We start from the raw sequence: 15542 nt of genomic DNA, 5'->3' as shown, positions 1-15542 counted from the left end.
AAATTTAAGGCAGCTACATCGAGATTTATTTCACCTCCACGTTGGAGGCAAGTTGAAAAGATCTGGTCCAAAAAGGCAGCGGTGAAAGGGGCAGTGCTGCCCCCATACACTGGTATAAGCCCTACAGCCCGAGCTGGGTTTGCCCATGGAAAGGACAGGGCCGTGTATGAAAATAGACCACGAAATCCTCAGCCCTGGGGAGGAAAAAAGGAGAAACACATCTTCAAGGGAGGAGGGGGAAGAAGAGAAACTCGAGCTGAGTCACGAAGGCACCAAACAGCAGAAAACATTAGGAAGAAGCTGCAGCTGCTGTAGATGACTCATAACAATTTCTCCTCAAATGATCCGAAAAGATAGGAAGGGGGGACGGGGATTTCCTGCGTCGTGCAGAGACGAGGAGCGGGGCTGTTGTCTCTGTGGGTGGCCCTGCATCCGCGTGCTGCTGCAGCCGGGAAAGCCTCGGCTCTCCTCTCCCCCGTGCTGCCTGCAGAGCGACAAGAAGTGCACGCTGTATGTAAGAAACAGGCAGTAAAAAGAACTTTTGAGGTTAATTTTCTAGCCTACTGGATACCACTACCTTTTAATATGAAGTTAAATGTGTTTTTTTGATGTGGACCAGCCCCAAATCTAAAGGTCTTGTTAGAAGTGATTTCTGGCCAGCCCTTATCTAGCATTTGCAGCTGGGGCATGCTTTACCTAAAGCAGTGGCCTCGCGTGCAGAGAAGCATCACAGGGATGCCTTCCATGGCTCTAGGAGCTCGACCTCAGCCCAGCACAGCTGCAGCTTTTGGGTGCGTGCTGGTTGTGGTGGTGCCAGCTCAGATGCCTGTAGCTGCCATAGATGTGTATGGGGTGTTTCTGCTGAGGTTATCGTGCCTGTGGTCATGAGGATGAGTCTTCATTGAATCACTGAGGTTGGAAAAGCCCTCCAGGATCATCTGCTCCAACCATCCCCTACCACCACTGTCACCCACTAACCCATGTCCCCAAGCACCACATCCAACCTCTCCTTGAACACCCCCAGGGACAGTGACTCCACCACCTCCCTGGGCAACCCGTCCCAGTGCCTGACTGCTCTTTCTGAGCAGAAATGTCTCCTCATTGCCAACCTGAACCTCCCCTGGTGCAACTTGAGGCCATTCCCTCTGGTCCTATCACTGGTTACCTGCAAGAAGAGGCTGACCCCCAGCTCCCCACAGCTTCACAGCAGGCTAGGGCTTGCTCTTGGTTGGGTGAGTGCTTGTGGGGTTTGCTGGTGACCACCTGGGAGAAGGACGTTGCCTTCCTAGAAAGCTCTGACAGGCGGGGAGGCAGGGAAGGAGCGCGGGCGCGGGCTCACCACGCGCTGCAGCTGCGGCCTCCTGGATGCAGGGGCGAGCAGCCACGCACCACCCAGGGAGCTGGCGGTGGGGCTTGGCCAGGGATGAAGGTAGAAGGTCTCATCTCGGAGGAATGTCGAACAACAGAGGAAAAGAGCTGTAAAAGAAAACAAATGGTGTCATAGAGAGCAGGCATATGGGAGCTGGGGGCGAGGGGGAAGGCTCGCTCAGGTTGTGGTTCGGTGCCAGGGGCCTGATGACTGTCAGGAGCGGAGCTCGGCAGGGAGGGCTGGAGCAGGAGCAGTTCTGCTTCAGATTTCAGCACTTTTTTTTTTTTTTTGTCTTCTTCTGGCCTAATTGAGTTGTTATGACCATCTCGGTCACTGGATTTTTGTCAGAAGATCAGGCAAAACGCATGAAGTGCTGTGCACAGCGAGCATAATTCCAATCCAAGCAGCCCCCATCTGGGCATTGCCTCAGAGGCTTTCATGGAGGAAAAAAAAATCAAAAAAAAAAAGCTTTTTAATTTTAAAAATCCAAGTAATTGTGTTGAAATTCAAAGGTTTAAGGAGAATGCAACAGATTCCTACCTGCCCGTGTCCCTGGTGGGGATCTGGCAGCCTCAGACTGGGGGATAAGAGAGCTGGGTGACCCTCCTGTCCTGGATGGATTTTGGGTCAGCCTGCCCAAGCATTGGTGCTCAAAGTCCTTCAGGAAACAGACTGCGGGCTCCTGGGCAGCGTGAGCTGACCTGCAGCCCCGCCGCCGGTCTTCGTGCTCCGGCACAATGCTCCTGGTTAGGTATTTACCCCGGGTAAGCAGGGCGTGGGGAGTTTCCATCCCGCGCTGCCTGCTGCAGTGCTTATTTCCAGAGGTACCGAAAGGAGGCACAAGGCACCGGAGACCTTTGCAGAGGCACACAGAAACAAAGGGGGAAAACAAATTACCCGGCAAGGGAAATTAATTCTTAGAATAAAAGTACGGAGCGACCGCAGGGTATTTGCTGTGGCATTTCACTGCTTATGTAAGTGGTTACTCACTGCTGTCAACTGACCAGCTCTGGGCCGCTCCTGGCTTACCATAAAGCACTGTGCTCACCATAAATAACGGATTTAATACATTTCTGCTTCCTTCCAGCTGAAGCTCCAGGCTCTAGATCCCAGCATTTTGTAACGTTAACCTTCCTCCAAGAGTCAGGTGCCAGAAATTCCGACTCTGGCAAAATAATTCCCCCAGTGTTTCGCTAGCAAGTGAAAGATGAACACCAGCTCCAAGCCTCCCGTTGCTCGTGTACCTGCCCTGTGCTGTCACGCTGCATCCTGCAGCCGCTGGCTAACAGCTCCCAAAATCAGGCATTATTTACCAGAACCTTGCGGCTTTTTCTCCTCCTTCAAATACGGAGCACATTCAGAAACACACAGGAAAGAGCTGAAAAATTGTGATCGCCTCCAAGCCTGGAAGGAGAGCCGTGTTATTTAAGGAGTTCAATCCTGGGAGCAAATTTCGGTGGCTGCTCCTCTGAGAGTTGACCTGAATCTGTAAACACTTGACCCAAATCCAACGAGGGAAGAAAAAGAGCCTTCAGCCTGTCCTCGCGGCTTGCTTCCCACCTCTCCAAAACAAACAGACCACGATGGTTTGGCTTAGCAAAAATGTTGAAACAAATTGCATTTGCTATAAGTCACAGCGCTATTTCAGAAGTGAAAGCTGCAGTATTCCTTCCAAAGCACGCTGATTCTTTACATATAAAAACAAACCACCCGGCCGGGTCCTGCTGGTCCGCGCACTGAGCTCCCAGACCTCTCCTCTCTTAAGCCCTATGTGGCTCCTGCCTCGTCTTCTCCACCTCCTTACTCTGATCCCACGACGTACTCGTGCCCAGTGAATACATTCACTTGGCTCTTTTTTCCTGCTTGGTTTATGTACTTGCTGTGTTTCTTCATCAGAGAGACACTGGATATCCTGCAAAAAAAATCCTTTTTATTAAGTCAATATTGTATTAAATGCAAACTCTGCTAGTTTTGGTTAATTGCTAAATTCTTCAGTTTTCTCCTGTGCTGTGAGTAGCCGTGACGCCTGGCATCCCAGCGGCTCAGCTGGTGACAGAAATAAAGCAAGCAGAGCACCAAGCAGTCACGACAGAGAGGGGACAGGTCGCTACAGATTTTGGGGAGTGGGTTTTCTGTGGGCACCCAATGGCTCTCCCCCAAAGGGCTTTCCATGAAACCAGGCTGACAGAGACAATGGGAAAAGGGAGTGGGAACAGCTCAAGACTTCAGTGCTTTGTTTTCATGCTCATTTTCTGGCTTTGGCCCCTCTTATGTCTGGTAGGGGCTGCACAAGCTCTGAAGGAAGCAGTTCAGAGGGAGCCTCCTGGGTGCCCGGCTGTGCCCATGGCCTCCTGTCCTGGCACTGGGCACCACTGAGCAGAGCCTGGCTCTGGCCTCTCTGCACCCTCCCGTCAGGGATTTAGGGACACGGATGAGATCCCCCTGAGCCTCCTCTTCTCCAGGCTGAGCAGCCCCAGCTCTCCCAGCCTCTCCTCACAGCTCCAGTGCCTTCATCGTCCTGCTGGCCCTGCCTTGGGCTCTCTCCAGTGTGCCCAGGTCCCTCTGGTACTGCGGAGCCCAGAACTGGACCCAGCACTCCAGGTGTGGCCCCACCAGTGCTGAGGAGAAGGAAAGGATCACCTCCCTTGACCTGCTGGCAACACTGCCTAACACAAACTCTGTCCAGAGTGCCATTTGTCACCTTAATGACAAGGGCTCAGGCTCCCAAGTCAGTTGTGCACCCGAAGAGAGAAGTACCACTGCCAGGGCAAGCACACCAAGTCAGAGCCACATTTTGCACCTCCCAGGGCTTTACCCGCATTGCAGGGTCTACTAGAAACCAGGCGCTGCCCCTGCTTGCATGCACGGAGCACGCCACGCATTTTCGGAGCCGTGCAGTGCCAGAAAGCCTCGTGTTTCTGCTCAGTGACCTTCACCAAGCTCATTCCGCAAAGTGCTGGAAATGTGTTGGATGCCTGAACTTAGAGCAAGAGACAATTTAATTAGTGACTACTTGGAAACCTAATGTATGAACAGCTTCATACAGCGTTGTAACCTTCATACGTTGTCTCTGTCAGACTGCTTGCTCTTCAGTTGCTATTACCTTTAATGGCTTCTTTTAAAAAAATTATCATAATTACTTCTGAAGAAATGAAGCAGCAGACATCTCAAGCCTGATTCCTCCATTTTCTGCTTGGTTATCTGCTGCTTTTATACTATCTGTTATGTCAATGTACTCTATTTCTAATTACATAGCCTTGATACTAGTGATTTTTATTTTTTTTAAACAGAAAACAAAAACAAAACCAAACAAAAACATTGCAGATAATTTCTCAGCACACTGGCTGGGAGCTGTTTGACTTCCAAACCGTACAGGAAATTACAGACTAAGGTATTTTCAAAATTATCACTTTGTTGTTGTTGTTGTTGTTGTTGTTTTCCCATGGAAAATGTGCAATAAACCTCTGTATATTTTTTTCTTGAAAAGCATAAAATGCATTTTTCTTTTTGTATTGCTCCTCATACCATGAAAACTGATCATTTAACAGAACACTTTAAAAAACACTGAAGCTGATTCTGTTGGTTTGTTCATGGTACTTCTTAATTCTGGTGAGCTTGTTCATAACATTTTCCAAATCTGATAGTCACTGAAATTGTCCAGAAATATCTCTATACTACCTCTGAAAGATCTTTTTTAACACTATATTTTTTCCCAAAATGACCAACACAGGCCAATAAAAACAGAATTTTTGGCCAGAGAACAACATACTCGGTTAGGCAACTGCATAAACTCTGTGTATCTGATAAGCTTACTGTGTAAAATTTTTTGATGAAGTTGAATTTATTGAAATCTGGTGTGCTTTCACAGACATCATACATAATATACTCCTTATTTTTGGAATTTTTCAATGCAGAGGAGTCTCCCTCCTTGGAGATCTCCAAGCAAGCTAAGAAACACATGGAGGCTGTCTGGGTGAAATGAGAACAGAAACAATTAGCTTAAAGGAGGGAGCTGTAGGTCTGAAATCGTGCAGTGTAAGTCAGTGGACATTGAGGCAATTTGTATAGAAAAAGTTCACAGAAGCATGTATCAAATTGCTGCTTCTCAACAGCATTTGTTCATAAGGAAATAGCAGGTTAAGAAATCTAAAATTTCTCCTAAGCTATAGTCAGTAATTTTGTCCCAAGATGGTTGGTAAATTTGGAAGACTTGGGGCTGTGAAAATGTTGTTTTTGTTGTTTTAAATGTAGTTTCCACAAGCAAGGATTTACTTTAAGAGTTAGTTCAAGGGTTGCTTTTAGGATAGAGCTTCTGGTGTGATGAATGTGAGTCTGACATGAGCTGTGTGGCCGCTACAGGAACATGTTACTTAAGGAGGCAAAATTTGTGTCCTAAGGAAAAAAAAAAAAGAGAAAAGAAAAAACAAAATCTGAAAAATGTCTTCAGAGATCAAGGCTGAGAAGGAGAAATAATGCTTGTTAGCAGACCACCTAGTTGGAAAACCACCATGTTTATAGAGACCCAGTTCTTCCCTTGGATCAAAGCAGAAAGTTGCACACTAAAGCTTGATCAGAGCAATGGCTTTACTCCAAACTAAGGGTGTTACTCAGCTGGACAGCTTGAAACAGTAAGACTAGTTGAAATCTGTTGGACCTTGAAGAAGATCCAGATGCACAGAGTTGATCAGATGCTGGCCAGCTGATGAGCAGGTAATTAACATCTGTGCACCAAAACGCAGAAGGCTGTTGAGAGGAGACATCTTAATGTGCCATGCAGCCTGTGTTTCTAATAAAACCATGATATTTAGTGTCTGAAGTAACTATGAATTTCGCCTCCAAGTTTCACCTTTTGAAGGTGTTTGCAAGCCACCCTTGAGAATCAGAAGAGAGAGAAAATAAGGTGTGCTGTGAACACACCTCTCTAGCTGGTAACTGGGTGCTTCTGGGTCTTCAGCGAGGTCTCCAGCTTAGTCAATTCTGGTGACTAAAGATCATTTGGTTTTCACCCAAATCAAAGAATCATACCATGGTTTGAGTTGGAAGGGACTGATCATCTCATTCCAACCCCCTGCCATGGGCAGGGACACCTCCCACCAGACCAGGTTGCCCAAAGCCCCATCCAGCCTGGCTTTGAACACCTCCAGGGATGGGGCAGCCACAGCTTCCCTGGGCAAACTGGTCCAGTGCCTCACCACCCTCTTGAGTGAAGAATTTCTTCCTAATATCTTATCTAAACCTACCCTCTTTTAGTTTAAAGCCATTGCCCCTTATCCTAGCACTCCACTTCCTGACAAGGAATCCCTCCCCAGCTTTCCCGTAGGCCCCTTTAGGTACTGGCAGGCTGCTGTAAGGTCTCCCCGGAGCCTTCTCTTCTCCAGGCTGAACAACCCCAACTCCCTCAGCCTGTCTTCACAAGAGAGGTGCTTCAGCCCTTTGATCATCCTCATGGTCCTGCTCTGGACTAGCTCCAACAGGACCCTGTCCTTGTGCTGGGGGCCCCAGAGCTGAACACAGGGCTCCAGATGGGGTCTCACAAGAGCAGAGCAGAGGGGGACAATCCCCTCCCTCACCCTGCTGGCCTCACTGCTTTTGATGCTGCTCAGGGTATGGTTGGCTTTCTGGGCTGCAAGCACACATTCATCAGCTCATGTCGAGCTTATCAGCCAACACCCCCAGGTCCTTCTCCTCAGGGCACTCTCCACCCAACCTATATTTGTACTTGAATGATTTCACAGAATCATAGAATACCTTCATCTGGAAAGGATCCACAAATGTCATTGAGTCCAAATCCTGGCTCCATACAACACCACCCAAAAAGTGGACCCCGATGTCTGAGAGCACTGTCCAAATACTTCTTGAACTCCAGCAAGCTGGGTGCTGTGACCACATCCCTGGGCAGCCTGTCCCAGTGCCCGAGCACCCTCTGGGTGCAGACCCTTTCCCTAACCCCCAGCCTGACCCTCCCCTGTCCCAGCTCCATGCCGTCCCCTCGGGTCCTGTCGCTGTCCCCAGAGAGCAGAGCTCAGCGCCTGCCCCTCCGCTCCCCTCGTGAGGGAGCTGCAGGCCGCCATGAGGCCTCCCCTCAGCCTGCTCTGCTCGGGGCTGAGCAAACCAAGGGACCTCAGCCGCTCCTCATACATCTTTCCCTCTGGACCCTTCACATTTTTTGTAGCCCTCCTTACGATACTCTCTAACAGTTCTTGGATTGTGGTGCCCTAAACAGCACACAGTACTTAAGGTGAGGCTGCACCAGCACAGAGCAGAGCAGGACAATCCCTTCCCTCGACAGGCTGGCAGTGCTGTGCCTGATGCTCCCCAGGATATGGTTGGCCCTTTTGGCTGCCAGGGCACGCTGTTAACTTACATTCAGCTCGTCATTGACCAGAATCCCCAGATCTCTTTCTGTGCTCTCCAGCCTCTTGTCCCCCAGTCTGTATGTATATCCAGGTTGCACCTTCCCAGGTGCAGAATCTCACACTTGGTCTTCATCAATTTCATACTGTTGGTGATTTCCCAGCCTTCTAATTTGTCAAGATCCTTCTGCAAGGCCTCTCTACACTCAATGAAGTCATCAGCTCCTCCCAATTTAATATCATCTACAAACTTATTCAAAACACTTTCAAGTCCTACATACAAGTCATTTATGAAAACATTGAAGAGAACTGGCCCTAAAATGAAGCCCTGGGGAACCCCACCGGTAACTTGCCACCAGCCTGATGTAACCCCATTTACTACAACCCTTTGATCCCAACCCCTCAGCCAACTGTTAACCCAGCTCATTATGTCTATCTGAATGCTGGATATTTTATCCAGAAGGATACTGTGAGAAACAGTGCTGAAAGCTTTCATGAAATACAAAAAGGTTGTGTTCAGCTGGGAGTTTATTATTACAGCAATCTTGGTCCTCCAACACCATCATCGGTGTTGAAGACAGAGACAAAGAAGGCATTAAAGGACTTTGCTTTGTCTATGTCCCTATTTGTGAACTCACCATAGTCATCAACATGCGGACCAATGTTTTCTCTGGCCCACCTTTTGCTGATAACTTGTTTTAAAAAAGCCTTTTTGTTGTCCCCCACAGTACTGGCCAGCTTCAACTCTAATTGAGCTTTGGCCACATACATTTTCTCCCTCCAGTGGCAAATAGCATCCCTGGTAGTCCTCCTGTGTTGCTCGAACTCACTTCCAATGGCTAAGCTCTAGAAGATCCCTGCTTAGCCACGCTGACCTCCTGCCCCACCTGTTTGGCTTCCAACATTTTAGAATTGCCTGTTCCTGTGCTCCTAAAAGGGGGTTCTTATAAAGTGACCAGCACTGATGGACCCCAATGCCTTTAAAAGCAGTTTCCCAGGGGACCTTACTAACTAGTTTCCTCAGCAGCCTGAAGTCTCCCCTCCCCTTATCCAGGCTTGAAGATGTGGTGGCAGTTTTCCTCCTATCACCAAGAATTTAAAACTCAACTACTTTATGGTCACTATGGCCAGGACAGCCACCAATCACCATGTCACCCACGAGACCCTCTCTGTTTATGAGCAATAAATCTAGGAGGGCACCTTTCCCTTAGTATCTGTACCAAGAAGTTATCATCAAGGTGCTTCTGGAACCTCCTGGACCTGTCTGTATCAGCTGTGTGATATTCCCATAACATCTGGCAAGTTGATCTAGAGGTATCTCTTAGTTCCTTAAAGAACAATTTGTTGATGTCATCAAATGTACCTCATTCTACCCAGCACCTTATGGAGCAGGCTGAAGGATGTCAATAGCATTCAGTCCCTTGAATTTTGGTGTCCTGTTCCGTAGCTTATCACTGGTGAGCCTGGTTTTATCCCTTCCCATGAAAGTGTTTTGGTTGAGCATGACGATCACCCATGGTTTTTGGTGTTTCTATCGTAAGGCTGCATCCTGGAGCTGTATTGGCTGGGTTTGTATTTGCTCTGGCAAGACCCATCTCCATGTGGTGTTTGTTGGACAAGAGGTATCTTGCTTCTGGGATTGGTATGGGTGGGAGGTGGGTGGAGGGCTAGAGAGGTTGTCGGTAGAAAAAGGTAGTTCTAAGAAAAGTTATTTCAAGGTCTGATCTTTCAAATAGGTTGTAATTATCCAGTATTTTCCAAGATATTTTCAGAAGGAGGAGAAATCTTATGATCTTGGGTGGGAAGCTGTTTTTTTTTTTTTTTCCTGTCAGTCTGCACAAAGTACATAAATACTCAGATACTATCGTTTCATCATATCAAATTAAGGAAATTAGAGTGGGAGGATTAGAGAAATTTTTAATTACCTCTGGCTCTGCATCCAAGGATTTTTTCCATGATGAAGACAAATATGTTTTTCACCACCACCTCCATAGAGAAGCTCCAAGATCACAAGGAACTTCTCTGCTGAGCTTCAGACGGTGCAAACCCCATGGCTGTGGCCAGATCTCCTTGCTGCAGATGAGGGATTGACTCTTAATCTCTTCAATTTAGGATCTTGGGTTGTTTAAATTGCCTGCATATAGCGAGGTTGGTGCTGTGCACCTCAGCTCCCCGGGCTGTGTAACCTCTGCCTGCCTGGCTGCCCTTGGAGGGATGCTGCAGCTCAGGGACAGTCCGTGGGCACATTGACAGCCTCGTTATCATTAAGGCCTTTATGTAAGGTTTGGTGTACTGCAAATGTCCCTCCAGTACCTTCATTTGGCTATGTCCATAATGGCAATGCAGGATGAGAACTGATCTGGGGAGTCTTTATGGTTCGTTTCTTTCCCTGTCATCTCTACTGTCAGCCTTGTTTTTTCTTACTTTGTTTTAAGTCCAGCTTCACAACATATTTATCTGCTTCTTTGGGGTTTGCTGTGTCTGGCTGTGGTTTAGGGTGGTTTTACAACTTACTTTTGATGGATCTCTGAGGTAAAAATATTTACGAATCCCAGCTCTATCAGGGACTATACAACCAGGTACATTAATGTGTCTTCTCTGCTTATTCTTGTCCTTTGAATGAAATGCGAAGATCCACCCAAACTGACCCATGGTCTCTTGTTTTGTACAGTATACATTTATAATTGACTTGTGAGGTCAGTGTGTGTGTGTGCTGCTTTCATGTTTTCCAGATTATGACAACCCCCTTCACAGCAGAAACACTTTCTGTCTTGGGAAATGATCTTCGGAAGAAGTCCTGAGAGCATATAAATAAGGTAGAGTTGGACATAGAAATGTGACCTTCCCTTCTTGGGCCAAACATCAAATGGCAAACAGGGAGTAAGAAGGGCAGCACATTAATTGAGTTGTTTAAATGTATTTAGTGGGTGTTGCTGATGGGTAGCGATGACATTATTGGGAACCTTTTGTTACAGGGAAAGATGAAAACAAAATTAATGGTTCCTGAAGGCAATTACTCTTAAAAATCACAGCTTGTTCCCTGTCTCAGGAGCTCAGTGGGATGATGGAGCCCTTCTATAGGGCCAGAAAGGCTGAACATTAGAAGACCTGACGCTGTTTTCTCCCTGATAAATTCCACCAGCCCACTCACTCTTTGCTCTTTCCTCTGTTAGACCAAGAGAAGGTCACCCCTAGGCATCTTGAGGGGTTCCCAGGACACCTACACACAGGCAGGAGCCACCTCAGTAGTTCAAAGCAGGGTTTACGTGGTCGTTTGCAGCTGCTGCTGCCAAGGGGTGGGCTGCAGCCTGCTGCTGGCAAAGAGCCTCTGGGGTGTGCAAGGCACAAAAATCCTTCTACTTCCCCCCACTATGCACAGGTCACTTCTAAAGGGTTTGTGAGTGCCCTTCAGTGCACTGCATGCAGCTGAAACAGAGATAACCATGGCTGGAGCCAGTCCTAAATCCAACATAATTTTTTATTTTTTTTCCCATTGGTTCACTGCACAGTGACCAAGAAGGGGCAGCACCTAATGTAGCTGGTCTAAATTGCCTTCTGGAGGCACCTGAGCTCAGAGGATTACCTTCTTGTGGCCTGGATTAGACTCTGGAAATTGAGTGCCCACTGGCTGTGTGGGTGCCTTGGTGTCCTGGTACCTCTTGGCTGTACTTGGAGCTACCTTCTGACGTGCCTCCATCCACCTGGTGGGGGGACTAAATCAGTGGTGAAGGCTCCTTTTTAGGGGTGGAGGAGGAGGCACTCATTTCACCATTAAGAACGGCTTGGGGTGGCAGGAAGCACCTCTGCACAGTTCTTCAGATACAGAGAAACCCAGCACGGATCCCACACTGCTTCTCCGATGGCTGAAACCTCACCCAGGCTTTAGGGGAGTGGGTCATCCTCTTTTCCTTCCATTAGCAGCCTGAAACTCAGACACAAGCAGGCTTAAGGCAGACGCCCAGTCAGGGTGTAAACCACCTGCCACTGCGTTTGGAAACTCCCTGCAATGAGCCTCTTTTTTCTCTGATGGGGGCACAAATAAAGAAAATGCATTTTTGCATGCTTAATGGTTAAACATTAAGGCTTTCACTAGCTCTAATTTGGGACAGCCCGTGTGATTGTCCTATACAAAATTAGTAATCATTACAGACTTGTAAGTGATCAGTTGGGACAGGGAGCCTCCTGTACCATTCAGGGCAGTTCCTGGGCTGTCATGAGTGTCCTGTCCCCATACCCTGGTCCCTGAGGCTGTTGTGCATGGCAGCACCTTGGTTTGCAGCTCCCCTTAGGCAGCATTTTCATTAAAATGGGTGCAGGGTGACTCAGGAGAAAATCTGATGTGGGCATGACCAAATGGCCTGAAAAATGTGGAAATTACAGATGGAAATGTTTCCGAGTCCTCATTAGCTCTCTAGTGGTATCTTTGGCAGCCTCGGTTCTTTGTGTTGCAGTTTGCACCCTCTCAATTATCATACACACCCTGTACCGAAACCTGGAGTCTCTGTCACTGCTCTCTGCTCTGTTCTGCCTCATTTCCTTGTCCTACATAGAAGCACCTTTCGTAAATGTCTGATCTCCACTGTTCACGAGTCACGTAAGGACAGACCTCCCCACTAGGCAGGTGAACATCACCCCTCTCGTGCACGTGGTGGCTGACTGGCTTCAGTCTGGGCTCAAACTGAAGGGGATGAAAATTAAATTGGTGGGTTGTTGTTGGAGCTGGGGAAGGGGGCACAGGCTCACCTTGCTCTCTGCACTGCTGAATGGCATTCCTGGACATTAATGAGCACTGGAGCCATTCTGGCTGCAGAGAGTCCCAGAGCCACCCTGAGAGAGCGAAACCTGCCCTGGGCTTAATGAGGAGATGGGATGGAAGCATCGCGCTGCAGCTCACTCATTAGCCTGCGATGGGGAGAGAGAAAGCCAGAGATTCGCTTGGTTAATTCTGCAGCCAAAGTCATTGCGGGGTTTCTGAAGAGAAGGAAAGGATCTGAGAAATACAAATAAATTGGATTGGTGTGGTTAGTCAAGGGCATGTTACAGAAGCATTTGACACTTTCCCTGGAATTATCTTTTAGAATAAAAAGATTTGGGGCAATTACAAGACTGACAGACAGAGAGTAAGTGGCTGCATCTCCACTTCTGGCTGCTCTCTCCGTCACAGCCACACCACATCAGCTGCTTCCCTTCCCCTTCACCTTCTTCTTTTTCCCTTGCCCTTTCCCCTTCCCCTTCCCTAGGGGCACACAATCCTGGGTGGGGATCTGCTGAGCAGTAAAGCCTGCAATGGACGCGTCTCTCCCGATGCATTCCTCTCTGGTGTGGAGACGCTCCAGCTTTTCCCCCTATCAGGTTCTCTTTGGTGCATCACCAGCTGCCGAGGGCAGAGACTGATGTTCATTGTCAAAGCATTTCCTTGATGGCCTAATTAAAAAGGAAGAGCTCACTTGATTAGACAAATAATTAATAAAGCTTGAGCCTCTGGTCTGGTGAAAAGTTGCCCAGAACATCTGTGAGGAGAGCAATGATGGTTTGGGGAGCAGGGTGGGTGTCGCCAGCCCAGATCACCCGAGCTCTCCTGCACACATGCTGCTGGGAGCCTTCCTCTCTCCTGCTCAGAACCTGTCCACTTCAAACATAGAGACAATTTTTTTTGGGAAAAAAAGTATTTAATTGAGAATAATCGATTACGAAAAATATTTCTTGTCTGTTGCTTCTGCCTGTCCTATAAGTAGTTTCCTTCCCTTAATTCCTTACTTTTGGAGTCACCTGGATAGCAGGAGGTTGAGGAAGCAGAGGATGCTCTATATCTGGACTTCTGGTGCCAAATAACACAGCAGGCGTACAGGAGATATGAAATATGCTATGGACAAAAAGCTGCACTTCAAGGGCAGTCACCAACAGACGAGATCCCCATGGCTGTCTGCTGTGGAAGCAGCTCCGTGGGGCTCTCTCCTTCCTTATTCACCTGCAGACCATTTGGGGGATGGAGCTGAGAAGATGCTTTTGCAGACAACACCAAGGTGAAAGGGATGGCAGGCTGGGATCTGGGCTGGAGGCAGGCATTTGGGTGCCACCAAGGTTTAGGGGTGTACGCAGAGATATACTGAAAATACGGGAATAATAACAAGACATCAACTGAGCAAAACCGCTGTGCACTTATGAAATGCTTTGATTTAACCCTTGTCTTCCTAGAGAAACACATTCTGGCCCAGATCCCCACCCAGTTTGGTTTGTGACCCACAGCATCACCTGCAAGGAGCTCAGTGTGAAGGCAAGCTGTGCAACCACCAGACACAAGCCTCGTGCCTCCCTTTGTCGTGCAAAAAGCTGTTCTCGAATCACTCCTGCGGCAGTAATAATAATTGCCAATACTGCCAAGAATTTGCATTTCTGGTTATCTTAAAGCTTGGCGTTTCAAATGAGAGACTTCACAGAGCTAATTAGCACACGGGCTCATTAATTGCTAGAAAACGCTCTAGGTAGACGGAGCATGCAGGCTGTTAACCCATTTCCCAAAGGCAAATGCATCTCTGCCTCTTTAAGCTTTACCCACAGCGACATGAAACCTTGAAGCCACTCGGGAACGCAGCTCCTACCATCGACCTGATTTTGCCTGTGTGCTGTGGGGCCTGGACGCTGCGTTATGGGGTGGTGGCACATCCCCATAACCACACCAGTGCCTGCCCACGCAGACTTGGAGCTGGCAAAACCGAGCAGCGAGCCAGGCTCAGCCCGTGTCTGCAGAGGAAACCCAAGGGGTGTGGGAGCAGCTCTGTGCTCACGCTCGCTGCTGACTCTTCCTCAGAACTGACAGAGCTGGCTGTGGCTTTTTGTGGCAGTCAGTGAATGATGGTAAATAATATTTCTTTGTGCTAGGAGTGAAAGTGCCCTCTATTTGGACATCGCCGTGTGATAACGCTTTGTATTTCATTCAGCTTCGCGGCAGAAGCGCACTGAATAATTCATTGCGAGTAAATTATCTGAAGAATACAGCCCTTTCTTGCCATTTGCCAGCCCAGCCTGCTTCCTTTGATGCCCTTTTCCGCAGCCAGCAGTGTCTCTTCAGCAATTTGGGCAGCCGACACTCAGCACACGGCTTTTGTTAATTGTGAGTGCGTGCCTGCATGTGCTGGGGGGGCAGGAGGAGTGTGACGGCCTCTTTGTCTTGCTAACGGGATCACAGAAGCTGTGAGTGAGAGAGATGGCAATAACTAATGCTGAGCATGTTCTTCACCTATGAATATGCAGAGTACACACGTGTGCACATGTGTGTGTAGCTTTTCATATGCACTGCTGTTCAGAGGGCACAGGTTCCCGGTAAATCCTGTGCTGAGTCTGCACAGAAGGGATGCAGATGACACCCTTTTGGGCTGATTTTGGTGCTCTGTGTTACCTATAAAACTCATCTACTCCGTATTCAGACAAATAAAAACTTCCTGTACACAGCCACAGCCAGTAAAAACTCCCTGCTGAAAAGCAGAGGGATGTCCCCAGGCTGTCCCCAAGGAAGGAGGCAGAGCTGGTGCCATCTCCAGCCCCAAGGCTCCCATGGATGCTCCCACCAAGTGGGCAGCCCTGTCCTCATGTTCCTGGTTCCCACCTCCAGAAAGGGTTGCTGCTACAGGAGACTTTGCCAAAAAGCTCTGATTTCACCAGCACTTGATGTTTCTGGCAGTGGATCCCCCAGGTCTGGTGGCACGGGGCAGCCTCTCAAGAGTGGCTCCACACGGGGCCCATCGGAGCTGCACTGGAATGGAAATTCCCCCACTGGCAGTCTGAATGCTGGGCAGGTGGCAATATGTTATTAAATCTCAAGT

Source organism: Anas platyrhynchos, chromosome 1 (assembly GCF_047663525.1).
Source record: "Anas platyrhynchos isolate ZD024472 breed Pekin duck chromosome 1, IASCAAS_PekinDuck_T2T, whole genome shotgun sequence".
NCBI classification, from domain to species: Eukaryota; Metazoa; Chordata; class Aves; order Anseriformes; family Anatidae; genus Anas; species Anas platyrhynchos.
Note: the sequence above shows the minus strand (reverse complement) of the source record.